This window comes from Callithrix jacchus, chromosome 10, assembly GCF_049354715.1.
Source record: "Callithrix jacchus isolate 240 chromosome 10, calJac240_pri, whole genome shotgun sequence".
NCBI classification, from domain to species: domain Eukaryota; kingdom Metazoa; phylum Chordata; class Mammalia; order Primates; family Cebidae; genus Callithrix; species Callithrix jacchus.
The window spans coordinates 24,751,150-24,772,495 of NC_133511.1; the positions used below are offsets into that span (position 1 = coordinate 24,751,150).

The window sequence follows — 21,346 nt, forward strand, 5'->3', positions numbered from 1 at the left end:
TTTAATTTGTCTTTACTTGTAAAAAAAGATTGTGTTGCATTCTCAATTGGTAAGATAGTTTGATATTTCATGCACTAGCCAGTAAAATACCAAAATAACCCAATAGCTGAGCAGTCTCTTACCTTTTGATGTCAAAAAACCAACTACTCTGAAATTGCTGCGGCAGGCTGGGAATAACAAGTGTCTGAATTGCCTCCTAAGATGTCACTAATTTATATTTCCATGCTATTTTTTGAAACATGCTTACTTGGCACCAGTGCACCACTTCTGCTTCCTCTCCTTCAGAGAAGCCCCTGAAATGTCTGACTGAATCGCATCTGCATGAGTTTTACTTAGATGGGTCCAATCTTGAATGCAAAACTGCTGATTAGAAAGTTGGGTCAGGCCAGAGCAGGAAAAACTGACAAGTGTCTTCCCATTAAGTAATATCACTTCTGTCTCATTTCTCAGACTAACTCAGAAACGGGTCCTGGGAGGCAAGAGAACAGAGGAAGCAGAGCAGGACCTGGACAGAACAGAAAGGCCTGTGACCAGTGGCTTCATGGAGCATGGTTGGAGAGACTGCACAGCAGGGTCTCTGAGCTGAGCCAGGTACCAATGGGCTAAATACAAGTTCCTTCCTCTATCCTTTTCCTCCTTCTCCTCCCTGAGGTCTTCTTAGATTAACCATGTTGGAGCTGACAACTCCTTCCTCTCAGTGAGTTCAAGCACGCATATTCAAGAACAATCTGCCTCAGAGTAGACTGCTTACCCTTTATTACAACGCCATGGAAAAACACTTTCCTTAATGGTTTAAACAGCACTTTTCGAAATAGTTTTTCCACATCCATTATCTTGTTTGATCCGGAGACAATGGGCGCGGAATAACTATTTCAGAACTTTTTTTTTTTTTTTTTTTGAGACAAGGTCTTGCTCTGTCACCCAGGCTGGAGTGCAGTGGCATGATCTCAGCTCACTGCAACCTCTACCTCCCAGGCTCAAGTGATTCTTCTGCCTCAGCCTCCTGAGCAGCTGGGACTACAGGCACTGGCCACCATGCCTGGTGGATTTTTGTATTTTTAGTAGAGATGGGATTTTGTCATGTTGGCCAAGCTGATCTCAAACTCCTGGCCTCAAATGATCCACCTGCCTCAGCCTCCCAAAGTGCTGGGATTACAGGTGTGAGCCACCTCAACGGCCTATAATCCCTGTTTTCCAATTAACACTGAGTAAGCCACAGCCTTGCCCACGTTACCGAGTGAATTATGTGAGGATTAGGCTGTTCTCTCAGCCTCCCATTGGTTCTCATATTTGATTAACATCACACCACTTTGAAAAAAGGAAGGATATTCCCCCCAGACATCAAATATTGACCTACATCATTTATATCATACTGTAACCTAAAAAGTACAAACCAAAAATAGGTATGACTTCCCAATGTTTGTAGCTCTATTCTAACTACGAATTAATTGAATGCTAACAAAATGCTAAAGCAAAAAAATGTTAACAATGAGTCCAATTTGAACCATTATGTTGTTTTCCTGAAATGACAGCCTTGCCACAGCCGGCCCGTGGCTGTGGCTTCTCTGTTGCAGGGTGTGCCTCAGTGGGCTTGCCATTCTTCTCCAGTCCAACCCCTGCAGAACCTTTGTTTGTCTAAAACACCGTGACACCAGTGGGCCCTCACTTGCCACAAGTGCATCGCTGAAGGGATGAAGCTGCCTCTGTCTTTTGCCCTTTCAAAGTTCATTCCTTCCTAAGGAAAAGGCAATTAGCAATTCTTATCAAACCTGGCTTTCCTTCGTGTAACATGGTGGAATTAACCCTTTGCATCATGGGACAAAATTAATCATTTCTAGATTTGGGGTCTTTAAAGAAAAGTGATTGGATGTTTCTCTTTGGGCAGGGGGTATAAAGGGGAAGATAAATACTGAAGAATTCAATTTTTTGCTGTGTGAAGGCCTCGTCGCTGACAAGTAGTTAATCTATTTGTTGAAACTGTGAAAGGAGAGGCTCCAGCAGGGAGAAAATTAAAAAATGCTCAGCACCAGTTGCTACTCTGATGAATCTCATCCAATTATTTAACAGGACGCTGCTTGCTGGGTATACTTTTTTTTATTGTTTTAATTTTACTTAGTTCTCTGTTATTTGTCATATCATTATAAAAGTTTTCTGGATTAAGAAATCCTTTCAGTCTACCCTTTTTCATTCGACCACCCTTGAGTTTCTGTGTTCATAACTGAGTTTGAAATTCCTGTAGGATTATTATTGATTTACGTATTTATTTATTTTCTTTCCTCTTGGAATGTAGCATTTTAGAGGCTGGATTCTGAACAGAATTTGAAAGAGCATCCGCTGAAGGAGGAGAGTTTTAGGTTAGGGAAGGATCGTTTAGAGTTGTGTGAACTGGGAAGGGCTTGAGAAAAGTGTTAGTTACACTCCTCAGAAGGACTGAGGCAAGCTGCTCTCCCTGGGGAGGAAAGTCTTTCTTATTGGTTTGGTTCAGGCCTCGCTAGCCTCCGAGACTCCCATGGATGTAGAAAAAAGGCAGTCTTTCCCTCTGGGGGTGTTGCTCTTATCTTGCTGCATCCTGGTTCCCTCCAAAGGCACTGGCAGAGATGAGGTTTTGGCCAAGCTCTCCCATGGGCCAGGGTGCCTGCAAATGACACTGCTCTCCCAACCCCAGCCATGGCTGGGACACACTGATTGGACCTGGGCATGGGTAAGGCTCAATGGCATGTTGTAAGACCCTGACCTCTGAGGCCCATAGGGTTCCCTGGCCTCACCCAATTTGTGACACAAACCTTGTGGTCACCACTGCAATCCCTTGGACCCAGAATAGGGATGCCAGACAAAATAAATGCTAGCCAGTCAAACTGAATTTCAGATAAACAATGAATGATTCTTAAAATGTTAGTACAGTGTATCCCGAAGATTGCAAAAGGCAGATGTATGGCTCTGTTCCTCCACCCTTCTCTGCAACACACACACACACACGCACGGCACACACACACACACACACATGCACACACACATGCAATCAGAGGCTTGCCCCTGCCCCATTTCCCCTCAAAGCCTCTAACCTTCAGCCACCTTGATTCCTTCCTTGCCTCCACCCAGGAAACCAGGCTCCTCCCCACTCAGCACTGCTGCTGACTCTTACAGGCTAGGGCACCCACATGGAGGCCCTGGCCACAGGCCCCCTGCTCCACCCCAGTTCCTGTCCCCAACTCTGTTCTGCGTTTGAGGAGTCTGTGGGCCTTGGCCTTAGATCTGTCCACACTCCACCGCCACCTTTGCCCAGACAGTGGTCCCTTGGCCCGCCTGGGCACCTGCTAAGTGGTCTGGAAGGTGGAGGGCTCTCCTGGAGGAGAGGCTTTGTGGGCTCTCTGAAAGCACAGGGTCAGGCAGAGACCCAGCGTGGGTCCCGGTGCTGCTGCCTCTGCTGCAGTTCTGGAGAGCCTGTGTGAACTTTCGGCCTGCGGCCACTGCTTCTGGATGTCTTCATTCTCCCTCAGAGGGTCCCGTGAAGACCACAGCATCCGCTGGTTTGCTCTCACTGCCACGTCCCTCTTTGGTCCTCCTTCCCTGCCTCAGCTACCGTCTCCCTTCCTCTATCTGGGACAGGATGTAGGGTTTCCATTCCCTTGAACACACAGGTCATTGGGGCAGAGGGGAAGTCACCAAATTTATTTTAACAAAATCTTCACAACCCAACAGTTTCGGTTTAGTGTGTTCTTAAGGCGATAGAGGGACAGATAGAAGGGAGACATGAGCAGGGAGAGCCATTGTTGTTTGGGAAAGAATTCAGTCAGTTTTTGCTCCCTTCCCCCTCCGTCCTGCTGTGGGCAGAATCAGCTAGTTATTTTCCAATTCGGTTGTGTGTATAGACACACCACAGCTTCTTTGATCCCCGCCTTTCCTCCTAATAGACAAACTGCTGCCAAAGCTTCCAGCTTCTTTCTCCCTGGTGACCAAGCCCCTCATTTCCATTTAATCTCAGCCTCCACCTCCCCTGAACCCCACCCCCTCCTTCCTGTGAAGCTGGTTATTTCCCTTCTCTTCTCTCATTTCTTTCCCCTTCCCCCAGTAGTTCACAATCCTCCTCAAAGTTTAGGCGTAAATATCAACGTGTCATGGTTCCTTCCTTTCTCCCTGACCTGCCTCTTCCTACTCTCTACCCCTTTTCTCTGCTGGCTCCCAAATCTTTGCTCTTCTTGGCTCTTTAAACACATTCCTCTTAGTTTTCCCTCAAGTTTCCTTTCCTGCTCCAGCCTCTGGCCCAGGAGAGGTGAAGATGCAGAGGAGGGAGGCAGGGGGAAGGAGTGGAGGGAAGTAGCCCTCCCTCCACTCCTTCCCCTCCCTGCCCTCCTTCCTCTCCCTCCTCTCCCTCCCCTCCCTCCTCCTCTGTCTCCAGGCTCTGCCTACACTCGGTTTCCCGTGGGAGAAGATGAATCTGCAGCATCAGCCCCTGCCCGTCTCCCACAACCAGGGTGGCTAAGCCCTCAGAGCTCTGCGGGACAATCCTTCTCTGCTGCTGCTGCTGCTGGAGCCTTCTCAGGGTGTCCTCTGTTGGCAGGCAGTCTTCGCACACAGGTGAGCAGAACTCACCAACAGTGAGAAAACTGGCTGTCGAGGCCGGGCGCGGTGGCTCAAGCCTATAATCCCAGCACTTTGGGAGGCTGAGACGGGTGGATCACAAGGTCAAGAAATCGAGACCATCCTGGTCAACATGGTGAAACCCCGTCTCTACTAAAAATACAAAAAATTAGCTGGATATGGTGGCGCGTGCCTGTAATCCCAGCTACTCAGGAGGCTGAGGCAGGAGAATTGCCTGAACCCAGGAGGCGGAGGTTGCGGTGAGCGGAGATCTCGCCATTGCACTCCAGCCTGGGTAACAAGAGCGAAACTCCGACTCAAAAAAAAAAAAAAAAGAAAAGAAAAGAAAAGAAAAGAAAACTGGCCATCACACCTTGCCTAGATTGTGAAACCCAACTCATTCCACCAGTGTCGCCTCACGGACTGGCTTTGGAAATCCCATTAATAACTCCCCTCTGGCCTCGAAGCCCTGCTACCCTTATCTGTCAACGATCATTTCACAACTGGGGAGTGACATCTGTCCATGTACTCACTTTGTATGGTCTGGTCATTTACAGCCTAGACACATTCTTTTCAAAGTTCTCTTACTTGATCCTCATGATAATGGAATTCCAACTGGGCAGAGGGAAACTAAAGCTCGGAGAAATTAAATATATTACCCAAATATCTGAACAAAGAAGTCATCAGTGGAGCCAGGACAAGAACCCAACTCATCGCATTCCTAGTTCCTTCCACCTCCTTTCTTCAGGGGTCTGCTGGAAGGCAGCAGGGAAGCGGGAGGTCGCACACTCCCGCACAAGGCAAAGGGGTTAACAGGAGTGCGTTGTGACTTTTGTCCTTCTGCCAAGTCCCCTCATGTCCAATTTACATTGTTATACAATGCTGATTTGTGCATTCTTGTTAATGTTTCTTTATAGATGTTTTAGTTATGTCTGCCCCATATGTGCATCTGACTTTTTTCGTAGACTCTGAGCTAGCTCCTGGCTGCACAACTACCCAGGGAATCGGAACAGGTTTCTGCATGCAGCTCTTTGGTGAGAGTGACTTAGGGCCCCTTGAGGGGCATGAGAAAACGATTTCAATACCGGGAACACTGGGGCAGGTAGAAATTCAACGTATTCCAGCCTTTCCATCTTCCTGCTAGGCCCCAGCCGGGCTGCCCAGCCTCCTCGTTAGCCTCTGTGAGAAATTAAAGCCCCAATAATCAAATCAACCCTTGTAAATTCTCTAAAAGCCGCTCCAGAGCACCAAGGAGCCAGCAAACCCCAGACCCAAATCCATGTCAAATTTCATAGATATAATTTAAGCAGGGATCAAAACCCACACTAACCTAGTAACTAAGGCTGCTCAAAATGCACTTTATAGTCCATCTGCCTCTCTGCTTCAGGGAGTCTGTATTAAATTTATTGCAAAGTAAAACAAATAAACCCAGGCAAAGGCAAGATGGAAATCTGCATACTGTCAGAAAATTAGCAGCCCTCTCGGGTTAGGAAGGCTGCCTCTCAATTTGCATCTCTAAGGAGTTGTGACTGGTGCTGGGGGCTGGGATGGTCGGGGCAGGAGGGAGACTCAGAGCAGGCCTGCCCCCTTCTGGCTCATTGTAGAACTGCAACCCTCTGGCCTCGGAGGTGGGCGCTGCAGGGCTCGCCCTGCCAGCTTTTGAAAGAGAATCTGCAGCTGAAATAAATATTGAAAAGGTGTGGAATTGGAAGAGCAGGTGGTAGAGAGAGGGGAGGGAAGGGCTCTGTGGGGGAAGTGATCCTCATTTCTAAACGTAAGGCTTGAGGAAGGAAGGCTGGAACTTGAAGTGGATGGATATAGAAATTCAGAGCTGTCTTTTCAGTTATAGGAACAGGAGATCACGGTGCATTTCTTGACTCCACTTCCCTTCTTTTCCTTCTCCCTCTCCCTTGCTCGTCACAGTCAGAAAACGCAGAAGACTGGAGCGCAGGCGGCAGGGGTTCTTGCACTGTTGGCTGTTGAGTCCTTGCCACCCCCGGCTGTGTGACCCTTGGAGAGAGCTGTGCCTTGGGACCAGGGTGAGGCCTCGCTTGCAGGGTGGTGCTGGTGGGTTGGCGCCTGCATGGCTGAAGAGGGGGTGCTTCCTGAAATTCCGTTTCATGCCAGGACTGGCTCTGCTCGGTTGGCTCACCTGTGGATAGAGAGGGCCTCTGAGGCTTCGTTCAGAGTGAATATCTGAATTTAATGACCCTGTGGTCCAAGAGCTCAGGCATCAGACACAGACTTTCCAGGGAAGCTCTGAGGATCCCCGATATTCTCCTAGGATATTCCTATCATACCCTTGAGCACTGGCTCCAGTGGTACCCTCTCTAGGGCGAGGCCTCCCCTGACTTCTTTAGGCAGAGACGGGCTGTCTTCCTTGTACTCCTTTTGTAGGTAGGTACATGCCTTAATAGACAGATAGATGTAGATATATTGATATATGTGTAATCACACTGTAATAATTTATTTATCAACTCCATCCCTAGAAGGCAAAGCCCTTGAGCTCCATAGACAAGGGGAAGGAGTAAGGCCCTGTAAGTGTCATGGCCAATCTCAGTATCTACCTGCTCCCCTATTCCTGCTTTTCCTAGCAAGTGCCTGAAACACAGTATGTGTCAAATGAATGAAAGAATGCATGAATAAAAAATAAAGTGGCAGAAGATGATGAAGGTTTGGCCACACAGTTGACCTAGAAACCTGGCTTTGCCCTTGACTTCCTATTGTATCCCTTATTCTGCAATTACCCCATGGTAGTCCTAGCTCATCTCCTTCCTGAGTGATCATCAAACTCATCTGCTGCTCCTCCTTTCCCTCAAGAGGCAGCCCTGCTAAGGGGGAACAGCAGAGACCATGGGATCAAGAAGACCTCAGTTCCAGTCCTGGTGCCAATGCTTAACCCGGCTAGGAGAACCTAGCCAAGCCTCAGTTTCCATCTTTTTTGTTTGTTTGTTTGTTTTTGACAGCACATAGACACCCAAGCTAGACTGCTTGGGTTTTAATCCCGCCTCCTCTGTTTGTTAGCTGAGTGGCCCTGGGCAAGTGACTACTTAATCTCTCTGTGCTTCAGTTTCCTCATCCATAAACTAGAATTAATAGAATCTGCTTCATAGTGTTGTTGTGAGGATTAAAAGAGCTAATACACACAAAGCCCCTAAAACAACACCTGGGACATGGTTAGCATTAACTAACGCAATAAACACTAGCAATTATTAATAAAAAGCAAAGGAATTTTGCAGAACTGAAAGAAAGCACCAGAAGAGGCTGTCCCAGAAGAGGCTTTGAAAGGCAAGGAGGAAGCTTATGGATGAACAAGCAAAGCATTTCCACAAGGAACACATGCAGCCGTGCCGAGGAATGATTCAGCCAACTAGGTGACAAGGAAAGCTCGCTACTTCTTGGAACCTGCAGAGCCCAAGTTGGCATTTTTTTTCCAGCAGAATCAGAAGCATCAAAGAGGTGAGTCTGAAGTGTCAAAGGTAGAGGAGCTTGTTGGCCTCTGGGATCATCAGGGTGTTTGCTTATGAAACGTCCCCCATGCTGGCTCCCCTGACCTCCTCAGCCTCATTCTACCCCCTCTTCCTCTGATCCTCCAGGCTCCATCTGTAAAGCAACGTGTTCAGGTCCTCTGACAGAACTTGCTCCTCTTCCTTCTGGGTCTTCACAGGTGTGGGCGTCCTGCCCTGAGTACTCTTTCCTGTTTGCACCTGTTCATCTTCCTGACCCTTCAGGTCTATATTTGGATGGGAGGTTCCCTGGAAAAACCTTCCCTTCCCCTGTAGCCTGGGTGGAGTGGCCCTAATCTGCGCTCCTGTAATACCGTGCCCATGCCTGCTTACCCCCGTTGCAGTCAGCTCCAGCCTCGAAGCAAAATTCCAGACTGCGAGGCTTAAACAACAGACATTTATTTTCTCACAGTTCTGGAGGCTGGATGTTCAAGACCAAGGTGCTAGGAAGAAGCTTGGTTTCTGCGGAAGCCTATTTGGCTTATCGGTGGATGCCTTCTCCCTATGCCCTCCCATGACCTCTTTGTGCACAGGTGGGAGAGGGAGGAGGAGGGAATCTCTGTTTTTTCTCATAAGCACATGAATCCTACTGGATTAGGGTCCCACTCTTGTGACTTTTTTAACCTTAATTACTTCCTTAAAGACCCTATGTCATCCCGGCACCTTGACTCATGCCTATAATCCCAGCACTTTGGGAGGCCGAGGCAGGCAGATCACCTGAGATCAGGAGTTCGAGACCAGTCTGGCCAACATGGTGAAACCCCATCTCTTCTAAAAATACAGAATGAGCTGAGCATGGTGCCTTGAGCCTGTAATCCCAACTACTTGGAAGGCTAAGATAGAAAAATCACTTGAGCCTGAGACAGAGGTTGCAGTGAGCCAAGATTGCGCCACTGCACTCCAGCCTGGACAACAAGAGTTAAACTCCATCTCGGGGGGAAAAAAAAAAAAAAAAAAAAAAGACCCTATCTCTAAATAGTTAAGGGTTCAACATATGAATTTGGTGGGGGATGCAATTCAATCCATAAGACCCCATTAGATAATATATTCCATGAGGGTAGGACCTTGTCTGTGGCTACGTGTTCCCCAGCACTGAAGCCCTAGTTCCTCTCTAATTTGTACAGCACCCACACATAGCAAGGGCACAATAAATATCTGTTGAGTGAATGAATTAGTCAATTACTTGTGATGTTAGCGGAGGTTTGGGAAACATAAGAGCTCATAATCTAGTTTTGGGTTCTCTCTCTTTTTTTTTTTCTTTTTGAGACGGAGTCTTGCTCTGTCGCTCAGGCTGGAGTGCAGTGGCGCAATCTCAGCTCACTGCAACATCCGCCTCCTGGGTTCAAGCGATTCTTCTGCCTCAGTCTCCTGAGTAGCTGGGATTACAGGTGCGCACCACCATACTAATTTTTTTGTATTTTTAGTAGAGATGGGGTTTCACTATGTTGACCAGGCTGGTCATGATCTTCCGACCTCATGATCTGCTCACCTCGGCCTCCCAAAGTGCTGGGATTACAGGCATGAGTCACCGCACCTGGTCTTGGGTTCTCTTTTTACAGAAAAGGAAATTGAGGCATGAGGATCCTTCCTAGTTTGTGGCAGAGGAGAGTTGGCAGGCAGATTCTCTGTCCCCCCACCGCTGCTCTTTTCACCAGGAGTAAGAGTTGTCAGACAGCTGTATAAAACTGTGGTTAAAAAATATACTTGTCCAGAGTTTCCTCAGAAAGAAAAGTCTTTGGTCCAGGAGTGGTGGCTCACCCTGTAATCCCATCACTTTGAGAGGCCGAGGCGGGTTTTACACTTGAGGTCAGGAGTTTGAGACCAGATTAGTCAATGTGGTGAAACCCTATCTCTACTAAAAATACAAAAATTTGCCAGGCGTGGTGGCAGGCACTTGTAATCCCGACTACTGGGGAGGCTGAGGCAAGAGAATCACTGGAACCTGGGAGGCAGAGGTTGCAGTGAGCCAAGATCAGGCCATTGTACTCCAGCCTGGGTGACAGAGTGAGACTCCACCTCAAAAAAAGAAAAAAGAAAAAATGTTTGGTTTTTCATTGACAAGCAAATGAAACTTTGTCTCTCTGAGGGTCTCCTCTCCTCCTATCAATGTGTTAAGGCACTTGAAATGCGTGTCCTCCTTCCCCTCTGCTTAGAGGCCTGGAATTTGGTCTGGGCGAGGGCAGGGACTTCTTTGCCACAGGCTTTGACTCCAAGCTGACTACCCAGGTGTGCAGTTTTTTGGATTCCTGCCTCTCTGCTAATGGGTTTTGTTAACTGTCATTTGCTTATGCAAATCTACCTCTTTCCACATTAAAATGAACCCAATTATAAAGTGAAATTTCACAATTAAACCACTTAGTGAAGGACATTAAGCGACCAGAAGGAATTGATTTGTAAAAACTTCAGCGATAATTACCAAATGTTTCTGAAATGTGACTAAGTTCTAGGTTTTTCTTTAAACAAACACACATACTTGCACATTCTCATATATGTGCTGCACAGACACTTGCACATATTTTCACACACCTGGTTTCCATCTTCTCACTGTGGGACTTGTTCTTACTCCTTCTCTGGGTCTAAATTTTCCCCACATAGAGGAAATTCCACCAGCCATCAGATCATGTCTGCAAAGTTCTTGGAAACCTTCCAAAAGAAATGGCCACTGGGTCGAGGAAGCTGGGGTGGGCAGGAAAACAGAAGAAGGCATAATGGTTTTAATAAAGTCTCTTGGCCACCTTGGTGATTGATTGATATATTTTGGCATTTGCTTCTCTGCTCTGCTGTAATCGATAGCAGTTGTATGCTGAGGAGCAGGAAAGGGTGGGAACGTGGGACAGGGGCAGTATTGATTGATCTTTACAGGAAAGAGCCTTGCCTAGTGATTGCAGTGCTGTGGTCACTAGAAACAGGACCTTGTGGTCCCAGGGAAAGGTGACTTTCCTTATACCCTCTCTCTCCCCTGCCAGGCAAAGTGGTATAGCGTCCAGAAATGTGGAGATGGATAGGGACACATAGGCATCCACCTAAAAAAATTAGCCATGCTGGTTTTTGGGAGAGCCGAAGTCACACTCACCTCTCCCATTGCATGCTCAATTAGAATGTAGAAATCAGTCTCCCGGGCTGCTGCAGGACAGGGTGGGAAGAGTCTTTAAGGGTGAGGAGGTGATGAAATGCTTATGGGTTCCAGGTTACATCTATATCCAGGAATGACTCCAACTCACTTGGCTGTCTGCTGCTGCTCAGGCCATATAATGTAGAGGTGACTTCAGCAGACTCTGGAGCCAGCTTGCCTGCATTCAAAGCTGGTCCTCCACTTACTGTGCGACTTTAGATGGGTTAACTCACCTTCCTTGTACCTTGATTCTCATATCAGTAAAACGGAGATGACAACAGTGCCTATTTCCTAGGGTTGCTGTGATAGTGATGAGAGTTAATGCATGTAAAGGACTCGGAAGGGCCCTGGCATAGAGGAAATGCTCTGTATTAATACACGTTGCTGGCCAGATGTGGTGGCTCACGCCTGCAATCCCAGCACTTTAGGAGGCCGAGGTGGGTGGATCACGAGGTCAGGAGTTGGAGACCAGCCTTACCAACATGGTGACACCCCGTCTCTACTAAAAATACAAAAATTAGCTGGGCGTAATGGCACATGCCTGTAATCCCAGCTACTTGGGAGGCTGAGGCAGGAGAATTGCTTAGACCTGGGAGATGGAGGTTGCAGTGAGCCGATTGTGCCATTGCACTCTAGCCTGGGAGACAGAGAAAGATTCTGTCTCAAAAAAAAAAAAATGTTTCTATTATTATCTGATGGTGGTGAACACCCAGACTGCCATCCATGATTTATGGGTAGAAACATAAAGGCACAAGTTTCTCTAATCAAACAGGGTCACCACAGCCTTTGCCTTCTGGTAGAGAACACAAGGCTCAGGACTTGGCATTTGCTAAATAATTCTCTTAGTACATCAGCCTATTAGCTACAGAATTTCTCAACCCTTTTGGATTAATATTTTTTCCTCAAAGCTTTCAAAAGCAGCAGAAAAATAGGAATAATTTGGATTGGGAATGATAGTTTCAGTGCCCAAGATGTCCAGTTAAGACAGATACTCATTCATTTAACTCACACTGAACTCCTACTAAGTGCAAGACAGTTTCAACTGATGTGATGGTTCCCTTTGTGAACTGAACTTAGTGCAGATACATTCAGATGTGTAATCACTACCCTCAGCAATGTCATAAGTAGTTTTCACCTAACTGGAGATCCCTCTGTCAGAGCAATGTGCTCAAAATATAAAATGGTTTAAGAAGCATTTGCCGCTTGATATTTTTGCTGAAAACATTCATTTTTGAAGTAAAGTTGTATTTTCTTATATTGACATGGGTGAATGTTTGGTTTTTAGAAATTCATTTTGGCATGTGAAGTGACTTTGGGGCTTAGTTTGTTTCTAATTATAGAGCTGGATGCCGTGAGTAGTGGCAGCTGGCAGATTGGCAAGTGGGTACTAAGCGACCAGGTTGAGGAGTTTCATGACAGGCTCCTAAGAAGTGAGAATTGGAGCAGGGCGCAGTGGCTCAAGCCTGTAATCCCAGCACTTTGGGAGGCCGAGGCAGGTGGATCACGAGGTCAAGAGATTGAGACCATCCTGGTCAACATGGTGAAACCCTGTCTCTACTAAAAATACAAAAAAATTAGCTGGGCATGGTGGGGCACACCTGTAGTCCCAGATACTTGGGAGGCTGAGGAAGGAGAATTGCTTAAACCCAGGAGGCAGAGGTTGCAGTGAGCTGAGATCATGCCATTGCACTCCAGCCTGGGTAACAAGAGTGAAACTCTGTCTCAAAAAAAAAAAAAAGAAGTGAGAACTGGAAGGAACCCCGGGGATTTATCGAGGTCGTCCCTTTCATTTGAAAGCTGAGCCAGGGTGGTAGAGTGGCTTTCAGAGCTGAACTGAAACACAGGCCTCTTGATTCCAAGCCTGGTGCTACTTCTCATGCTGTGAGCCTGTTGTCGATGCCCTCCCAGCTCCACAGCAGGCCCTTCGCCTTCTTCCAATTGCCCTCTGATCTTAGGTTTCTGTATCAGGATAGGTTATTATCTGACAATCAGTTCAAGTCCATGAAGATGCTCTGAGTACTTGACTTGGTGCCAAACATTGTGTCAGGGCCAGGATATAAAAATAAGATGCGGAACCTACTACCAAGGAGACTGCGATAGACCGTATTGGTGTACTCAGTTATTTGCTGCCTTGCCCTGTAAAAGGGTTTTACTTATCTGTGACGTTACAGAGACCTGTAAGTCACATGACGAGGTCTGATGCCTCAGTGAAATTTAAGCAGAAGCTTTCAACCAAATCCTGAGCAGGAGGTTTCAGGGACATTTTGTGATCCCACTGCATTTTCTCTTTTTTATCTTCTAGAAGAGTGGCATGTCCAGAATAAGACCAGGCCTCTCTAGCAGGGTCCCACAATGAAGAGAAGACGTGGAGTGGAGCCAGTGCCACAGCCAACGTGTACCATGATGAGAGATACAGCTTTGTGTGGTGAGCCGCTGAGATTTTGTGGTTGTTTACCCCACAGCATAACCAGCATAAGCTGATGGCTACAGAGAAAATCACAAATTAGTTGGAGAGACGGTTTATTTACACCCGAAACACAGGGTGATGGATGCTTTGCTAGATGCATACACGGAAGATTCAAAAATAGGTAAAAAGAGAGAATAACTCTCTCTTTGGGAAGGAGGAATCAGGAAAGGCTTTCTAGGAGACAAGATAGATGGGAAGTGTTTAAAGGTTGAAGAGATGTCCACCACATCAGGTGATTAGAGCTTTAATTATTGAAGCACTCTAATCAGAGAGACCAGTGTGCACAGACATGAAATACCACGGCATATTTGAGAATTGCCTGTACCACCCACACTGTGGACCAGGATCAGGTTTCTTAATCTTTGTAGCCTACTGGCCTTCGACCACTGTGTCGGGTCCCCCAAGGGGTATCTGCAGACACGCAGATAAAGATGCATTGCTTATTTTGGTCAGAGCTTTGACCACGAATCCTCATCTGATCTCACACCCTGAAAAGCTGAGCTGGGTTGTGTGTGAACCATGCGGACTCTTTTATGAAAGTTTAATTTTTATTCATCAAAGAAAATATATATATAGTTTGGAAATCAACAGTGGCCTTGCCTCACCTCTCTACACTTACAAGTCCTGCCTAAAGGCGGTTACCATCAACTCTTACGTCTCCTTTCTTTTTTGTATATATCGCTGTGTTTCTAGATAAAATGTTGATATTGTTACTACTTAATTTACCAGTGTTAGGAATCATGTATTGATTGACTGCCATGTAGATGACTTAATTCTCTCATGGCCTTCTCTCCCAACTCCATCCCTGCACTTCCCCTCCTCCTATCTCTTCAACATAAACTTACTTTTTTGTTCAATCAGTATTTGGTGTTTATATGCTAATGACTATGCAAATATAATTTGCTACCAAGTCAAGTAGTACACTGTGACCTTGTGTCCTTTTCTGTGCAATCCATTGTTCTTCCTGGAATTTCCTTTCTATGCATTCGAGCTCATCTGTTTTATTTTTCCCCCCATAGTAATCCCTCCAAGCATCTTCTGTTTTCCCGTTGCAGCCTGGATTAGCTGCTTTATAGGAATGCTGCTTAACTGTCATCCAGAGGCTTCAGTTTACTATCATTTTGAAGATTTCCTTTATTGCCTTCCTGTGGTAAATACCGTATTTCCTGAATTCCGTGTATTCTATGTTGCCCCATAGTCTAACTTTATTAAACCCCATCCTCCAATAACTTCCTAAGATAGGGTGCCTAGGAGGTCATTTTCGTGAGTCATTGAATATCTGAAAATATTTCTAGACTCCTCTGATATGTGACTGATCATGTATTTGGGTATCAAATTTTAGATTAAAGAACAGTTTCTTTCAGAATGTAAAAGGCATTTTACATTCTGATACCTTTTAACATCTGAGATTGCTACTTTTAAAAGTTTGACGTTTTTATTCTTGTTTCTTTTACCTGTGTTTTAGGAACTTTTAAAATGTCTTATGTTCTAAAGTGTCATAATAATGAGGATAGTGGGCATTGGTATATATCTTTTCTATTTTTTGTGCTGGGCTCATTGAGAGACTAATTTCCTTTTCTTCTCTCTTATTTGTACCTTTTTGCTCTACTCTCTTTGAAAAATTTCTTCAACTTCATCTTCTAAACCTTACATTCAATTTTTGAAAAAATTTTAGTTATATTTTTAATTTTGAAGAGGCTTTTAAAATTAAAATTTTCTCTTTTCATTGTGATCAGTTCTTGTTTTATGAATACAATCTTTCCTCTTTTTCAGAGTGTTTTCTTGAAGCATTATTGCTCTTTTTTTTTTTTTTTTTGAGATGAAGTCTCACTTTGTCACCAGGCTGGAGTGCAGTGGCGTGATCTCAGCTCACTGCACTGCAACCTCCGCCTCCTGGGTTCAAGTGATTCTCCTGCCTCAACTTCCCGAGTAGCTGTGACTACAGGCGTGTACCACCACACGCAGCTAATTTTTGTATTTTTAGTAGAGACAGGGTTTTACCATCTTGGCCAGGATGATCTCGATCTCTTGACCTCGTGATCCACCTGCCTCCACCTCCGAAAGTGCTGGGATTACAGGTGTGAGCCACCGCACCCAGACGCATTACTGCTCTTTTGAAAGTTTCTTTCATTCCTTGCAAAAGCTCTGTTGCTCCAGTTCTCCCTTTTTTCTGCTTCAGTTTCCCTTTTCCATGTTTGTAAATTTCTTTAAGTATGTGGTGATCCTCTGTTGTTCATATTTACAAAGAGGCACTGAAAGTTGATTTTAGGAGCTTGGGATGTAACTGGGCAGTCAGTTGATCAGTGGGCTTGCTGTAGGTTATTGGGTCACAAGCCAACCTTTTTATTGAGATGCCTTGTAGTGGCAGTTCCCTCTGGGGCTGTTCAGTCCTTCCAATCTGCTGGCTAAGGGTGGTGGTGTTGGGGAGTTGCTAGCAAGGCCAGGAAAGGACTGAAGGGCACATGTTGAGCATGCAGATCGCTCCTTTTCACTTTCCACCATACTTGGTGTTCCCAAATCCAATATTGTTCTTGTTTAGTTTTTTTCAAAGAAAAAAATTCATTTCCTGGAGACACAGGAGACTGGCTGAGTGGCTGTCTGGGGTGGGTGGAGCCCTCTTCTAAAAACTGACTTCCCACCATTGTCTGCTGTCCAGCCAGGTACCTGACCCCAGGCCACTGCGCTCGGTGTCTCAGAGGGCTCCACCCCACAGGGTTCTGCAGAGTCGCTCAGCCCCATCGCAGGCCCTGAGACTGTGATTTCTCTCTGTGGAGCCAGTTACCATTCTTCCTTTTTTTTTTCTTTTTCCGAAAAACAATGGTGGAACTCTCTCATCCACTGTTTTTACTTTTATTCTTTCCTGTCCCGTTCCTGTTGCCCTTGGTTATTACCTTTGCAGCTTCCAGAGGTTGGACTGGTGATTCACAGGTTCTCTGGGATGACAGCCACATGCCAGAGAAAAAGGTGGAGGGTAACCAGCACTGTTCTGGGTATCACAGCACTCTTGTGGGCACCTCATCTTTGAGTTGTCCCTTCAGTATTGGTATTCCTCAAGCTGCTGCCCCACAGGGACTCTTGCACCTTTTGCATGAGCTGCAGCCTGGGGCAGGTTCAAGGCCTGCTCCCTGGCCCTTTTCCCTGAGCACATTGTTGTTGGCTCCTGAATTAGACAGGAAGAGGCAGAGAAGAGAGAGAAGGCAGAACAAGATGGTACCAGCTGCCCAAGGACTCAGGGCCTGACCTCCTTTGGGCCCCACCTGGTGCCTGTCCGGCTTTTGGTTTCTGTGACCCCAAATAGGAGTGGCTTCCAGTTTGGCCTAATTATATCAGCTTCCTGGGAGGGCAGAGATGTAGAGAATGCCCCTTTTCCTGTTCCAGTTCTATTCCAAAATTAGTCAGACACAGCTCTTTTTGAAGTCATACTTGTGAGCAAAGCAGACTGGATCTTACCTTCATGGAAGTTATAATCTAGTTCCAGAAAAGATAAAATAACAATAAAACAAAAACAGTCTTCTCCATCGTATAGCGGCCCCATTGGGGGCCCCACTTTTTTTTGAGATAGGGTCTTGTCCTGTCTCTCAGGCTGCAGTACAGTGGTATGATCATAGCTCACTGCAGCCTCAACCTCACAAGCTCAAGTGATCCTCCTGTCTCAGCTTCTTGAATAGCTGGAAAGACAAGTGCGCATCACCGCATTTGGTTAATTAAAGAGAAATTTTTTTTTTGGTAGAGATGATGCCTTGCTAAGTTGCCCAAGCTGGTCTTGAATTCTTGGCTTCAAGCAATCCTAAAGCGCTGGGATTACAGGAATAAACGATGGCTTCTGGCCCTATGTGGTTCTTATCGAATTCTTGAGTTCCTATTTAATGACAGGAATGGGAGGAGTAAGGGAAGTCACGGAGGAAGCAGGGAGCTTTTGAGTAGGTGGCCAGAACATACAACTGTTTCATGCCTCCATGCTGTTTCCACCTAGACAAATGCTCCAGATAAGATTGGGCGGGTTCAGAGTGGGATGGCTGTAGACTGGACATTCCATTCCTTGCCGTTTTGGCAAATTCCATTTGTTCTTTGAAACTGTTCCATAATCCCTTCCTGTGGAGTCTTTCCTAACCCCTTCCCTCCCAGCATGAATCCCACATTCTTCTGTACTCCTTCCCTACTTTGTATAACCAACGGCTTCCTGAGGTAGGTGCAGCTTCAGCTGCTGAACGTACCCTCTGAGCAATGTGTGGAGAACAAGCCTGAGCTCTGGGGCCACACCAGCGCGGGTTGAGTCCCAGCTCCCCCACATGCTGGCTTTGGCCATGGGCAAATGAATTAACCTCTCTGAGCCTCAGTCTTCTCATCTGTGAAATAAGAACAGTGGAACCTCTCATGAACTTCTGTGATGGTGAAGTGACTGCCAAGTGCCCAGTGACAGCACGTAATTGGCACTGGAATGTTGGTTCCCTTTCCTTTCTCCCTTTAAGGAGTTCCCAGTCTGATGAGGGGAGAAAAGTAAACAAACCAATACATACAAAGATTTGTCATAGATGCTGAAAGTGATAAAGAAATGTGACATAAGCAATCAAGAGTTACAAGCATGGATTTATGAGTCTGCTGCACTAGACCATGAGAGCCTCAAGAGCAGGGCCACATGATTCTGTTCTTTTCAGCTCTGTGTCCCAGCACCTAGCACAGCCCCTGGCACATAGTAGCTGCCCATTAAATGTCTGAGCAAATGAAACGGGAATGGCTTCTGCTTTACCTGATCACAGTCTGATGGCCAGAGCCCACTCAGCTCTTCCTACCTCAGAGAAGGGAAAAGTATAATTTATCCACCAGCTGGGATGAGAATCTTTGCTCCTCACTAGAGGCTAATTTTTCCAAACATTCTCATAGTTTGGGCTGCTCCACCTGTCTTGTACTGTGGGAATGAGGTACCAAGAATGAGGGGTGACTCGACTCATCCATTGTCCTCCTGTGAGACCAGCCTTCCTCAGTCTCTCAGCATCAGACAGGCAGACCTCCACCAGCTTATCTATCCCATTCAAATGAGTCTGTCTCCCAAGAACCAAACATTTTCTCTCCCTGGCCCTGGCTTGAAATGAAACAACTTAGCCCAAAGACAGTTTTATGGTCCCTCGCCCTCCATTCCTCTTGTCGAGCTGTGCTGGTGAGAGCCCAGCCCAGGCTATGATTTATACAGCTCTTCCAGGCCCCTGTTGGATTCGGAGTCTGGAACAATAAGACAGGGCTATCCATCACCCCTCTGCTCAGATCTCCCCGGACTCATTGGGAAGCAAGGAGGGGTTGGTGGCAAAGAAGACAGCCTCAGGGGTCCTGCCCAGAGAGCATTTGTCACATTGATGGAATGTACAGGGCGGGGGTGGGGTGGGGACAGTGGAGGCTTTTTATTTCACCCCAAGCCTGCCCTGTGACAGCTGGGATGGAGTGAGCCTGGGACAGGGGTGAGAATATACCTGGGGTTGGGGGTGGGTGCAGGAAGGGAATTAGAGCTCAAAGGCTGATCCCGACTAAGGATGCTGCCCCCACTCCTGCTCCAGCTCAGAATGAGCAATGTATGGGTCCACACCAGCTTCCCCACCCTCCCTGTGCAGCACAGTCCTCAGCATCTAGCAGAGTGCCTGGCACACAGCAGGCATGCCACACAGATTCGTGTTCACTCACTGACTACGTCCTCTTTCTTCCTTAATCTCTCACCTGGGCCTGGGATCAAAACCATTCGGAGAAGTCCTCACACACTGTGTGACTGTGTGCTTGTGTGTCCCTGTGACCATGTACCTGTGTGACTCTGTGACTGTGTGGTTGTATGATCATGTGTCTGTGTTTCCATGTGACTTGGTGACTGTGTGTTTGTGTGGCGTCTGTGTGACTTTGTGACTGTGTCAGTGTTTCTCTGTGACCTTATGACTATGTGTCTGTGTGACTGTGTGATAATGTGTCAGTGTTTCTGTGTGACCTCGTGACTCTGTGTTCTGTGTGAATGTGTGTCAGTGTGACTGTGTGTCTATGTGACCACGTATCAGCATCTCCATGTGACCTTGTGATTGTGCAGTGCTTCTGTATGACTGTGTGTTTGTGTGACTATGTGTCTGTGTTTCTGTGTGACCATGTGTCCGTGTGGCTGTGTGTCTATGTGATTGTGGGACCTTGTGATCATGTATCAGTATTTCCATGTGAACTTGTGACTGTGCCTATGTGACTGCGTCAGTGTGACTGTGTCTGTTTGTGTGTAAACATGTGTCAGTATGAATGTGTGACTGTGTGCCAGTGTGACTATGTCTATGTGATCATGTATCAACGTCTCCATGTGATCTTGTCACTGTGTAATGTTTGTGTGACTGTGTGTTTCTGTATGATCATGTGTCAGTGTGACTGTGTGTCTATGTGATTGTGTCAGTGTTTCCATGTGAACTTGTGAGTGTGTTTCTGTGTGACTGTGTGTCTGTGACTGTTCCTATGTGACTATATGACTGTGTGACCACGTGTCATTGTCCCCATGTGACCTTGTGACTATGTGGCTGTTTCTGCATGACTGTCTGTTTGTGTGACTGTGTCTGTTTCTCCATGACCATAGGTCATTGTGACTGTGTGTCTCTGTGATTGTGTGACTGTGTGATCATGTATCAGTGTTTCCATGTGAACTTGTGACTGTATTTCTGTGTGAACATGTGTCAGTGTAACTGTGACCGTGTTCCTGTGAGACCATGTGTCTATGTGATTGTGTGTCTGTGTGACAATGTATCAGTGTTTCCATGTGAACTTGTGACTTTCTGTGTGAACATGTGTCAGTGTGACTGTGACTGTGTTCCTGAGACCATGTGTCTATGTGATTGTGTGTCTGTGTGACCATGTATCAGTGTTTCCATGTGAACTTGTGACTTTCTGTGTGAACATGTGTCAGTGTAACTGTGTCCTACCTGTCCAGCTGTGATGAGTGCATGCCATGCATGTGTTTGCAGCTGTACACAGGTCCATAGGAGTCCAAGCAACAAGTAAGACCTTCCTGACAGCAGTTTACATTCCCAAGTGGATGACCCAGGGGAAGCCATGACTTTGGCTTCTGTGAAGAATTCAATTCTCTAAGCCTGGAGCTGAAGAGGTGACACCCAGCCAGGAGGAAAGAGACTGGGACCCTGTAGATGGCCTTCTGTGCTTTCTAACCTTGTTCACCCAAGGCAGAAAGAAGGTTGTTGTGTGGTGATTGTCTGTAAACAACTTGAAATTGCCATTCTCTCTAGGAGTCCCCGCCCTTTTGGTTTGGGGAGCCCATCCCAGAAAAAAAAAACTGTGGTGGGGATGGGGCCCAGAGCTGTGAGAACAGAGTCCCTGTACCCCCACCTGTGCTGAGGGAAGATTGCAGTGCCTTGTCTGCCACTCTGGCAGGGTATGCATACCCTGGGGACAGCATTTTGGTTGTCAGGAAATTAGAGGCTTTGTTCAAAGCCAAGAAACAAAAATTGATGCCCAAATCCAGGAGCTGAAGAAAAGAGAATTCCAGGGCTGTGGTGCGGTTGTCTTTGTTATGTGTTTTTCCTTTAGTGCTGCTGAAGCAATAACATGTAATGACCTGAGCGTCGCAGCCTTTCTGCTGCCAGCTGCCTCCAGCGCCTGGGAAGTTGGCTGACCTGAGGAGAAGCCAAGGGTGGCTAATGAGTCATTAAGAGTCTTTATCAAATT

At 46.5% G+C, this 21,346-nt stretch overlaps 1 long non-coding RNA gene across 2 annotated transcripts; it reads left to right on the forward strand.

Annotated features, from left to right (window-relative positions):
• Window positions 1-448: 448 nt before the first annotated feature.
• On the forward strand, window positions 449-14,415 carry LOC118145631 (uncharacterized). 2 transcript variants are annotated; one of them, XR_004730911.3, is made up of 4 exons: window positions 449-591; window positions 4,397-6,617; window positions 7,818-8,037; window positions 13,499-14,415. It is a non-coding gene; the product is annotated as an uncharacterized LOC118145631 (long non-coding RNA). The 2 variants fall into 2 exon arrangements; XR_013523126.1 differs by having other exon boundaries at window positions 4,397-8,037.
• The last annotated feature ends 6,931 nt before the right edge of the window (window positions 14,416-21,346 follow it).